Here is a 12,119-nt window from a genome sequence, read left to right as displayed (position 1 = left end):
TCTGTGCTTGACTCCATTGAGAAGAGCTTTCATTCCTCTCTAAATATTCCTTTGTAATTATTTTCCTCAAATAAAACAGCGTGGCAGTCCTTGCTTCCCTTTTCTTTGAAAAACCAAAAAAAAAAGGAGTAATGGAGAAGTTGGATGTTCAGCTGAAAAAAAAAAAGCAAAAGAAAACGTAAAATTACGGCAACAAAAGTTACAAAACCTACCTAAAAATATATATATTATTGGGTAGTCTTTTTAACCAGTTCAGTTGGGCTCAAAGCTATGAGCCTATTTGGTCGCTTATATTTATATGGCTAAGCTAATTTCAACTCATGACAAAGGTAAGTTGGGGCAGCAAGTGACAGAACATTGAGTAGTGAAGTCCTAGCCCAAAATCAAGTCTGGCCAAGGTATATATCACGCCCCGAACCCAGTACCCGGGTCCGGCACGCGACCGGCCGCATGAGCTCTAGAGCAGTGCCCTAAAGATTATGCAAGGCCTAAGATAAATAAAAATTCCAATAAATTCATAATTAATGTATTTAAACCAAACCAACTAAAATGTACTGAATGATTATATAATTTCACATGTCCATAAGCAAAAGATAGATTAACTTCTATCTATCTAGCAGTCTGACTTCAGATCGATCTCATTTCTCTTTCCACCCGATGGATTCGACAAATCCAGTGCCTCTGAAAAAGAAGGTAAGTGTAGTATGAGCTTCTCCAGCCCAGTAAGAATCCCAACAGCCACACACAATAATAATAATAAAATAATCAAAGTATCAAAATAAATGTCATTTCATCTTTTCAAAGGCTCAACAAACAACAAGTGTATATAATCAGTACATATACACAAATCCTTTTTCACATTATGTGATCCATTTCCGTATTGCTCTGATTCCCAAGTTTTCAGACTTTTCACTTCTGGCTTTGGACTAACCAAGTTCATGACCCAGTCCAAGACTGCACAAATCCCACACATAAGCCCGTGGCAGCTATCCCACGCGTAAGCCCGTGGAGGCTATCCTACGCATAAACTCGTAGAGGCTATCCCACGCGTAAGCCCGTGGAGGCTATCCTACGCATAAGCTCGTAGAGGCTATCCCACGCATAAACTCGTGGCAGCTGTTCTATGCATAAGTTCGTAGAGGCTATCTCATGACAAGGTTAGTCCAACCCATTTTACATGTCTAGTTTTACATGTTTAATCACATTTCAATCACGTCACATATTTTCATAATTTTTCAAAAATATGTTATTCCTTCCCAATTTAATTATTCCAATACTTTCATAATAAACAAAATGCACACCTCATAGTGTCATACAAGCTCAAAAACAAATAGCAACATACCGATAAAATATATCCAACAATAAATCCAATATATGCATAAATAAAAGTGCTCAGATGTAGGGATTCTTACAGAGATTGTAGACTGACTCAAACACGGATCCGAATCACAACCTACACGCTGGGGTGCTGAGTCCCCTGATCAAAATCTCCTGGCACCGCCGACTCTTCCTCTACAACATCAATTATAAATTATAACTAAATTATTTAATATTTAAATATTCTAAACCATAATTCATATCTACTATAGGGTCCATCAACAGGTCCCCAAACATCTCAATCCCTACAAATCTAGGGCAGTCGGGGTGGCCCGACTCCCACCCTTGTACCACCGGCCTATGTCGTCGCCAGCCGTGGCCGCTGCCACGCCGGCGATGATGGCCGGTCCCGGTGAAGAGACCAAAAGAAAGGGATGATCCCTCTCTCTTCATGGTTGGGAATACATCTCCCTCCCTCAAATTCCTTTTTTTTTTGATCCAGGGGCAACAACCATGGTGGCTGTGCCCTCTCCTTCCTCAACCCGACAACACCACTGGCCGAACCATCGCCGGCCGTCTCTGTTGCAGTCGCCAGCGATGGTGGCCGACCAAGAGAGGGAGAGAAGAAGAAGTTTCTTCTCCTTCTTCTTCTTCTTCTTCCCCCAAAAAACGGATGGACTTCCTCCCCCCCCCCCCCCCCCTTCTCCAACATCAACGGAAGGCCACCGTGATGGTGGCTCGGCCTCCCCCCACCCGACGGCAACCAAAGTGGCCCACGACCGCCATCGCTGCCGGTGGCCAACCGACGAGAGGGAGGGAAGGAGAAGATGGGATCACGAGGAAGAAACCTCGGATCCACCACTCCCATCTTCAATTAATCATAGAAAATCCCTCTCCGACCCTCACACAAACCCGACCAACTCCCAATGCCATGGATCCCGACCAATCCCGGCGGCCGGCGACGGCAAGATCTGGAAGAGAAAAGCCGAAACAAGGGTACCCTGTTTCGGACTCTTCTCCGAGGTTCTTACCGGCCAAACCCCAACCAAAGCAGCCCTAAACCTAGCAAATGAATTGCAAGGGACGGAATCACGCTTATCTCGGTCCGATGGGGGTGTTCCGGCGATCTTTCCGGCGAGAAATCGGAGGAAGCGAGCTCGGATCAAACTCCTCTCTTCTCCCGATTTGTGGATGGTCTTCACCGAAGGAAAGGGGGCTTTGGGGCTTCCTCCGCGGCCGGCCGGATCTCGGAACCGTCGCCTCTCCGGCGCTCGGTCTCCTCCGGCGAGTCACCCCCTCTAACTCCGCCGCCCCCTCCCTCCCGTAACCCGTTCTCCCCCGATCGTGCCCTAGGCACGATCGTAATAAGTGGATGGGCCCGGTCTTTTCGGGCCGGCCCGTCCACCACATTTTTTTTTCTGGGTTCTCACAGTATATCCTCTAGATTTGTCTTATGATCTGATCCTGACTGTACTTTGTTTTTTTTTTTATTACTTTTACTTGGCTAATGACTATGCTGCTTGAAGATGAACAACTTACATGATTGCATGTGAATTAGCTCTTTTATTTTTGAAAAAAAAAGGTTTAAATCAGTCAATTTTGAGCAGTAACAGGTCATTTCAACCTTATATTGGTAAAAAGATGAAGATGAAAAACCTCTAATTCAAGCTGGAGCAGCAGAGAGTGAATAGGTATAATTGGAGGCAATCCATTTCGATTCTAAGTCTGGCTCTGAGTGCATCACTACATTGTTTAGTTCAAAACTCTATACGCTATCTGAATTAATTTACCGGTTCATAGACTTTCAATGTTAATATACCAGAATAGTACCAACTATGTTGCTACATTCATGGGCTTCATTTTTCTTTAATGCATTTTCTTGGTTGATAATGCGAAGACCCGTGCGGGCGTGTATTTATTTTCATATTGACTATGCATGAGGTGGATCTTGGATACTTATACAGAGCTAAGAAATGACCACGGGCCAATCGTAGTGCTTATAATTAGATAAATGAATTTGGACCCTTAATTTGATGAGACACCCAGGCTTAAATAGGGGGAACATATAAGGACTCGTGCAAGTATGTATTTAGTCCTACATCGGTTATGCATGAGATGGATCTTGAATACTTATACAAGGCCAAGGAACTCAAATAATACCTTATGATTAGCCTTTTTGAATGAAGTCATGAGTTGTGGCAAATTTGAAGATCCATGCGGACTTATGTTTAGTCCCACATTCATTATGCATAGGGTAGATTTTGAGTACTTATATAGGGCCAAGGAACCCAAATAATATCTTCTGATTAGCTTTTTGGATGAGATCCTGAATTATTAAATAATCCTTATGGACTGGGAGACACTCCAACACATGCCCAATTAAGTTGGCCACGGGCTAATTGTGGTATTTGTGATTGGATTTGTGGTACTTGACATTGGATCTACATTGAATTTCATTCTTAGCCTAGTGAGGATGCTAAAGCTTAAATGGAGAAAGTATGTGTGGATGTATGTTTAGTCACACATCAGCTATATATGGAGTAGATTTTGAATACTTATATAGGGCTAAGGAACCCAAATAATACCTTCTAATAAGCTCTTTTGGGTGAGATTCTGGGTTGTTGCAGATAATAACAATAAACCTTGTGGTATCATATTTAACAGACCACATTCTTTGTCTTATGGCAGGTAGGTTTGTTTCCCCTTCATATGTGGAACAAACATATATGTACTACTAGAAAATATTTTGGTGGATGCCCACTCAACACTGGAGGGGCAAATTGGTGCACTAAACTAAACTTATAACCAAAAAAAGAAAATCAAGAAAGGGTCCGACATTAAGACCTATGAATCAAGCAATTCAGAGTCCTTGGATGGCATCTCTTACAATTTTTGAACAGTGCATAGTTTGTATTTCAAATCCGGAGGATTACAGTATATAGGATATCTTAGAAATGTTTACAAGTTGTTATATGTTAACCTTGTGACTTCAGCAGGGCTCAAGTTCAAGCATAAAGATAATGAAAATATTAGCACCTTCTCTCTTTCTCCCCCATCTACTGCCATTTTCTTCTCCCCCTTAATGTCTTACCTAATCAAGTCATCTCCATATACTTTTAAGTTGTTCAAGGAGTGGTTTGTCATATCTCAAAAAATAAATTTCATTGACTGGTGCCATCATGAATTTGACTTGAAGAACGTATTCAGCAAACCATTGATGTAGTACTCGGTTTGACTACTCGTAAACCTCATGATTGCTACAAGCTATAAAATGTAGACAAAGTGGACTCACATGACAAACTATAATCTCAGTTTCTCTAGTTCTCAAAATAAATTGAATGAAACTTTTGCAAGAGCTCTCCTAATATGTCCTTATTTACATTACTAACAGTAATCTGTTCAAAAAGTAGGAAGAAATTTTCTCAACCGGTTTAACTCGATTCTTGTGAGAAAATTTAGAAAAAGTAAAAATATTACCGTCTAAATTCTTTTTTCTTCTATTGATGAATAAGAAACTGAAATACATAACTCTTATTTATACTAGCGAGATCTGTCGTTGCACAATGTTGATTGAATTTCACTTCTAGTTAAAAGAGAACATAGCTTTCTCCAAATAAATATAACTAGTAAAAATAATGATGAAAAAGCTAAAATTCTATAGGAGGTAGATTTTAACTTTTACATTTTTATAAAAAAGATGAAATTTGACTCCGATCACTTTTACAACTTTCTATATATATTTTTCTACCAGATGTTCAAGATGGCTGGGGCGTTTGGCAAAGAAGTTGACTTCAAAATCTGATTTCTTAAACCACCACCTTTATGATGCAAAAGTTTGCAGTGGGAAACTTGGGTTTTGAAGCATCCAAAGAAGTTTTGAAAGATTTGGAGCTAGCATTGCCTTTGGATGGGAATGGGGATCTCACAGAGCTGGTTGATCCACTCTGTGAGAATAGGATGGTTGGAAATTCAGCATTGTAGTGCTTCGTCGATAGTTCTTAGGTAAATCTTAGAGAAATAATCGGGATGCAAGTGAGATACTAGTTAATGGTATTCAGGAGAAGAGTTTGATCAGAGGTCATTAAGTTACCGGTTCCAGAGAGCAGGCTGGGCCAAGGCTATAACCGGACCCAAACAGAAATCAAACCTCGGATTTCAAGCCCAAGCCCAACCAAGTTCCTTTCAAGCCGGACCCAAAGCCCGACCCAAAGCTATAGTATGGTATTATTTTAATTATGATATTACTGTAATATATACTTGTTACGGGGGGTTCCCCGAATTTAGTCCCACATCGGCTAATCAGCGGAAAGGTCTGTGCCTTAAATGGGGGGCTCAATAACCTCTTCTCACCGAGGCGCCGTCAGAACGCGGACCCCCGGGAGCGGTCACGATCCCCGATCCCCAAAGCGGACAATACCTCGGTGAGGACGCGGTCGCTTTCCCTGCTCGGCTGGTGTGTGGGCTGTGCTGGTGACGGGGTGCAAATCCCGCATCAGATAGCGCTAGAAGGAGGGCCTGGCCCTCCGCCTATCCAGCAAGGAGCCGACCCGGGCACAGGACCTTCCCGCTGGGAGGGCTGTGTTACGAGGGGTTCCGCGAATTTAGTCCCACATCGGCTAATCAGCGGAAAGGTCTGTGCCTTAAATGGGGGGCTCAATAACCTCTTCTCACCGAGGCGCCTTTTGAAGGGCAAACCTGTGAGGGGTGGAATGGGTGGTTCCACCCGGGGCACCGTCAGAGCGCGGACCCCCGGGAGCGGTCACAATCCCCGATCCCCAAAGCGGACAATACCTCGGTGAGGACGCGGTCGCTTTCCCTGCTCGGCTGGTGTGTGGGGTGCTGGTGACGGGGTACAAATCCCGCATCAATACTATTTTATGTTTTTATCTTTTTTATTTAATTTATTTTTCACCACCATCTCTTGGCCCTTTTTGTCATCATCTCTCCTTATTGTCCCACCACCGGCCGTCGTACATTTTATTATATTATATGTTTTTAGCTTTAATTTATTGGCCTTTTGTTTTTTTACTTTAATTTATGTTTTTAGCTTCTTTATGTTTGTTATTTTATGTTTTTATTATGATATTATATATATTTTTTATCGTTTTTCTCAAAAGGCTTTGTCTCACTACTCTATTCCTAGCTCGGTGCACTTGCTGTAAGAATGGCCCTGATCGACGCAAGTATATCTTCTATGTTTCGCACCAATCTCCAACTGTTATAGAATGCTGTTACACTGAAATATTTTTGTTGTGTTTGGGCTTACTCTGTTCTCGCAAACTCTCTCTCTCTCTACTCTCGAGCTTGATCCTATTTGCACCCAATCAAAACTCCATTCATGGAGCAAACGAGTCTTAAAAAGTTAAAGCTATCCTAGACCCTGCATGATTCGTTGATGGATAGAGAGAATTCGGATCAAATGATAGGTTTGATCCCCCCTAATGGCCCAGGTTTGGATTGGACGGTACTCTAGCTTTCTTTATGAATAAACCAATGATTTGTTGATTTTTAAAAATGTTGCTTGTTTTGATGGGCCGCCCCACTTTTGTTCTCTCTTTTTGGACAGCCAGTAAGACAACCCAAAAGGATCCTCTATGGTGTGACTTTTGCAGAATACAGTGGTATTATGAATAACTGCTACATCATCTATCTCAAAGACAAACAACGATGCGAAATTTGCCCTGCAGAATGCAATACTGTTATTCATAGCTGTCATATCATCCAACTCAAAAACAAATGTCTCTCCTTCATCTCCATACATGCCATATATCGTACTGAAAAATATTTGAAAATGTTCTCGATGTAAATGAGAACTGTCCATCTAGAAGATAGATAAGATGATAGCTATCCACAACGGTACAGAATTCTGCATGACAAAATTGGCACTGCAGATGACGATTCCGAGAGAAAACACAAAAAAATATCATATAATTTTTCCATATAATAATTATGGATATGGAAATGGATCCCCATCTATAGTCTGAACGTGGCTACCTTTTTTATTAGCCAGCATCTGGAAATTTCTAAGTTGATGCGGTATCGAAGGTATTTCCTCCTGGCGCATAGCTCTTTTCTTTCTAGGTTTTGGTCAGCTGATGTAACTTCTTACCATCCATGAATATGCCTTGGAGATGAGAGGGAATATGTTTGGACCCGCCTCTTGAGAACTTTCCACCTTGGCTTCCATCAGATAAAGACCTTTGTATACCGGTCAAGGTTTCACATCATGTCGGAACCTCACATCAGATAAATTTTATATATTATAGTATTTATAATAAAACAATAATTATTATTTTTTATATTTTTTTAAATGATATTATGATGAAAAATAATAGAAAATAATGTTTTTGGATTTTAAAAAACATATTATTATTAGTATTATTATTTTGAGAAATATGGAGGGGGATGCAACTATTACGGTTTACCTAATTGTATATTAAAATTATCGCTGTCTCGAACTTTGGCATGACCAAACTGACCTTGAAGATATTGGACCAATGTGACTCTACCGCCTGTATGTTCGCCTCCATTATTTATTTCGTTTGCTCTTCACGGATCCTTTTATATATATATATAATTATTTCAAACAATTTGATTTCAAAAACTTGCCTTGCTAATGAACCTTGCGGATACTAAATAAAAAAAATAAAAAAAAAAAACACAAAGAAAGTGGATTGATCTCCGAAGGCCATTAATTAACCAATTTTGTCATACTGCTATGCCATAATGGGGGCCAACCTATGTTGTTTTGATCCCTAACATCCAAGAGCTATCTAGGATTATAAGGCTATCTTTGCTGCATAATATTGTATTATAAGGCTATCTTTGCTGCATAATATTGCTCACAGAGGGTTGGATAATTCTTTGTTGATAAAGTGTTAGCTAGTATTTTTTCGGTCATTTTTATAATGCCTCGGAACCTCCGCTTTGATTGTATTTCTTTTTACTGAAATAAATGATTTATCTAATTCTAGTACTGATACATCCAAAAAAAATCAAAAGACAATAAATTCCAAAGCGCACTAGGCAACTTTTTCTTTCCAATCCAAAGATATCTTCGGTTAGCCACGTACGAGACCACCCAGTCTGCAGCTCCGTTGGCCTCTCTGCACACGTGCTTAGCTTAGAAGGCCACACGCCACGGATCATAGCCTGAATGTCTCGAAGCAAGAGGTGATACCCACTCATATCGCCAACGCCTTTCTAAATCCAGCCAATAACCATAGCTGAATCATCCTCAAGCAATACAACTTTAACCTGCAACACACACCGAGCATGATCCAATCCAGCCTATGCCGTTCTCAGCTCAGCCTCTAAAACTGATACGTCGAAGATTTGGCAACTACCGATCATAAATATCTTGAAATTCAGGTCCTAGAGATGAACCATAGCTGCGATGAACCATGGCTGCAGTTGTTGCTCGGGTACAAGTATGGGATTCGAATCCACAGGAGAAGGGACCCCAAAGAGGGTTATCCGATCGGCGGGGAATCCTCTCAACTACTGCCCGTAATGGGACATAAACAGAGGCCTCATTCAAAGCCTTGGGGCCCTGAGACTCCCTCCCATGCCCAGCAAACCTACCCTCCATATATAATGTCGAATGCTGATGTCAATGTTGATGTTCTCACAAGTATTTGTGCAGGTGGCAGCAGATCAAATCATTCAAATCCCATTTGCAAGATGACACGCACAGGCTTCAAAGGAAGTTTATTGGCAATTAATGCAATTTCTGTAGCACATTGGGATGGCCCATAATAATTTATGACTGCAGCTGTTGATACTAATGAAAAAGATAAAGATAAATCATGCAATTCTTTTGCAATCTTCAGCTTGTTCATGCGCGTGCGTGCGTGTGCGTGTGCGTGTGCGTGTGTTTGAATATGAATGGGTTGGATGGCCGTTGAGAAGAGCAGGTATGTGATCCCAGAAACACTCGAGGATTGGTTGATAGATTCCTGAGACGTGACGGTGCCGACTTCTGTACCATTATTTTGCTGAGCATGGAGATCCATTGGACGTGTCGGTGCCGACTTCTGCACCCTTATTTAGAAATATCCATGCTTTTATTATACTTTACTTGCTAAGCTATTCATGCTTATTATATCATACTTACCACGTGATCTGGTGCGAAGATTCCGACCCTTCATGGTACTTGTGTCCCATTTAATATCAACTGCATTTCCACTGCTGCCCTTAGGGTATATTTGGTGAGAAAGCTGAACTTTGGAATAGAAATGAAAACAAGTTACTCCATTCCAACCATTAAATTTGAAGGAGTCCCATTTCGTTTCTATTTCAGAAAAAAAAAGAGAAATATAGCGATTTTTTTGAAACTAAATTCCGACTTTATTTTAGTATTCAAATTTGATTCCGATTCCAACCACGAATCAAATGCATTAGGAAATATGGCTATTCTAATTTTCATTCTAACACACGTTAATTTTGGTCGCGAACCAGATGCATCTTTAACTCTCTGTTTCAAAAAATTACTAAACTATTTTGTAGCGTATAACAGGACTTGCGATTGAGCCAACAAGGAAACATCTGGACTTGGATGCTCAAACACTAGTACTTCTACTTGTTTTCACATGAGATACTATAATTAATGTAGAAGGAGCAAGTTATATAAAGATTAGAAGGCAGTGATGATATCTTGAAGGTTTGGAAACCGCTAACCAACAAGCACTTTTGATTACTTCTTTCTTCTTCAAGGGAAAAAGTATATAATAAATATCAAATAAAGACTTGAGCTTCACTTGGGTTACGTATGAATCTTGTAAAGTTAGACCTATGCCCAAGAAACTAAAACGAAATCTCCTTACATTTATGAAAAGCCTAATGCTGCTTAATGCAGCATTAAGGGGACCTTCATGAGACATTTCGGGCCCCTTGACTCCAACATACTCATAGCAGTCTCTTCTCACTTTCCTATTTTATCTTTGTTCTTTTTTATAGTTTTACTTCTTTTAAAAGTAAAGGTGGCAGATCTCGATCCAATCAACATGATTCAGGGACGCATGAAACGATGTATGGAGGATAGCTTACATCTTCACATTGGTTTATATATATATTAGCACCTATAGATTGTAGCTTTGGGTTTGATTTATAGTTTCTTAAACAACACATCATGAAATATGATGCAGTACTCTGCGAAATCCTCTCATAATACTGTATATTATTGATATAGATTAGGATTATTTGTCTTTCTCAAATTGGAAAATGAATCAAGAGAAATATAAGCAAACTAATAAATTCATCTAAGCGAGAAAAGATAAGTGAGTGATGCTAGGTGTTTATTTTGTATACATGAAAAATTCATCTTGCATTATGTTCAAATAGTAAGGACCCATTTGGTTAGAGATAATTTAGTATAAAAAAATAAATTTCATATCAAATTATCATATTTGGAATAAAAAGTGGATGATTGAGATAGTAAAATAAATGGCATGCTTGATATCTATTTTTCTGAAATAAAAGGTAAAACAAATACCATCAGAAAATGATATTTACTTTTCCATACTGGATTATCGAGTGAAAGTAATCTAAAAATATCATATATCGACAAAAGTACCATCACATATTATATTAATTTTATTATATAAGTAATATTAATTATATTAAATGATTAAAAATACTTATACATAATAAGATATTATTGATAAATATTAAGTATCAAAAATCCAACATGGGGTTTATTAATAATTAATATTTTGATCTATATACTATAATTTATTTATAATAAGAAATATATATTCTAATATATAATTAACTTAAAAATATTTATTAACTCATGCAAATATTTGGAGATTTAAGAATATTATTACTTAAATTGTTTATTCAAAGATATTGTTGAAAATCTGACAATATTTTCATATAATATTATCTCTAATCAAATATAGTAATTTTTTTCTAACACCATTTTCAAAATAATTTTTTCACCAATCAAATATGATAAAATTTATTTTCCTCCATAATTATTTTTTAAATAAATAATTTTTAGAAATTATGAAATTACAACCTACTCAAATCAAATAAACCCTAACCGTTCATAAAGAGGCGTAAAATAAAAAGAACAATAGGAAACAGTGGTTCCCAGGAGGGAGGGAGGGAGGGAGAGAGAGAGAGGTGTTAGCGGATCCGGTTCCAGTGGTTTCGGCTCGGATGCAGGCCCAATATCCGGTACTAAGAAGCAGGGCATCCTTGTAAATACATGCATCAACACCACCCCAGGCTCGGGTGGTTCTATATACACCCCCCCTATTGCTCAGGACACCCCCCCAAAAATTAAAAAAAAATTAAATACTCTCTACACCCCCCATTTGCTAAGGACACCCCTAAAAAATTAAAAATTCCTAAATTACCCCCCACCCTTCCCACCCCCTCACCTAAATTGCTCTCTACACCCCCCAAACCCCCCCCCACCCCGCTCTTCCCCTCCAAAACACCCGCCGGCTTCTCCCTTCCGCCCAAAAAACCTCGCCTCAAGCACCTCCCCGGCCATCTTCCGAGCAACGAGCACCTCGCCGGCGGAGGAGGAGGGGGGAGGCGGAGGAGGAGGACGGGGAGGCGGGGGGAGGCGGAGGGGGAGGTGGGGGATGGGGAGGAGGAGGAAGGAGGACGGGGAGGTGGCGGAAGAGGAGTGAGAGGAGGTGGCGGAGGAGGAGGGGGGAGGCGGAGGAGGAGGACGGGGAGGTGGAGGGGAGGTGGAGGGGGAGGACGGGGAGGAGGGGGGGAGGTGGGGGATGGGGAGGAGGAGGAAGGAGGACAGGGAGGTGGGGGATGGGGAGGAGGAGGAAGCG

This window comes from Phoenix dactylifera, chromosome 9 (assembly GCF_051530095.1).
Source record: "Phoenix dactylifera cultivar Ajwa chromosome 9, Ajwa_hap1_PhDact_Kaust_v1.1, whole genome shotgun sequence".
Lineage (NCBI taxonomy): Eukaryota > Viridiplantae > Streptophyta > Magnoliopsida > Arecales > Arecaceae > Phoenix > Phoenix dactylifera.
This window is presented reverse-complemented; position numbering follows the sequence as displayed.